We start from the raw sequence: 959 nt of genomic DNA on the forward strand, positions 1-959 counted from the left end.
ATGGCCAGGGGCTTAGTCATCATGTGGGCCATGACAGGGGTGTGTGTCCTTATTCTGAAGCCCTGGACCTGGCAATCTGAGGGTAGGATTGTCCCTCCGGAAGACAAAGGCCAGAGGCTGGCTGAGATGGTATGAGGGAGGCAGGGCAGAATTGCACCTGATCAGGAGGGAGGAAGCCGCTGGGGCTGGAGCTTAGGAAGCCCTTGACTTGCCATCCAGTAATGGGCCAGACTATTGGACGGTTGGGATGGCTGCACCTTGACAATATGCACTGAGGTATGGCTCCAGCAATGGCCTTAAATGACTTGAAATCTCCCAGAATGTGTTCTGGGGACACACATGTTTGGGAGACCGTATAGTCTCACCCTCTTCTATAGGTTCACAGTGATTATCAACATTTTAAAAAGTTGTTTGTTATGGAAAAGATCAAACATGCACAAAAATACACTAGTTCAACCCTGTGACCTCCACCCCACTTCAGTCAACACAGGCCAATCTCATGGCATGGTAAAGGTTCTGAGAAGTCCTGTAACATAGAAACCTGTTTAACCGAGAATTTTCCAAACTCACTTGACCACAATAACCTTTCTCACCTATCACTCTAAACACTCAAAAACATTACCTTGTTTTTGTGCATTGAGCATGGGCGACATGCGCAGCCCTACTGATTCAGAGGACAAGGAGCTCAGCCCTGGTGCAGAGACCTGAGGCTTTCCTGTGACCTCTGCCCCGCGCCCCCAGGGGAAGTAGAGATGAGAAGGAACCATCCTGCTGTTAACCGCAGTGATGGAGCTGTCGGCTCTCTGCCCTGAGAGGGCCCAGCAGCAGCCAGTGGGCAGAGGGGCCCTGGGCAGGGTGAGGTCTGAGCCATGACTGGCTGGAGCGAAGCCACCTGCCGGAACTCAACAGAGAAAGAGACGCCCAGGGGAACCAGTGAGCACAGTGGAAGGCTGGTGGGT

The sequence above is a fragment of the Manis javanica genome, chromosome 15 (assembly GCF_040802235.1).
Source record: "Manis javanica isolate MJ-LG chromosome 15, MJ_LKY, whole genome shotgun sequence".
NCBI classification, from domain to species: Eukaryota; Metazoa; Chordata; class Mammalia; order Pholidota; family Manidae; genus Manis; species Manis javanica.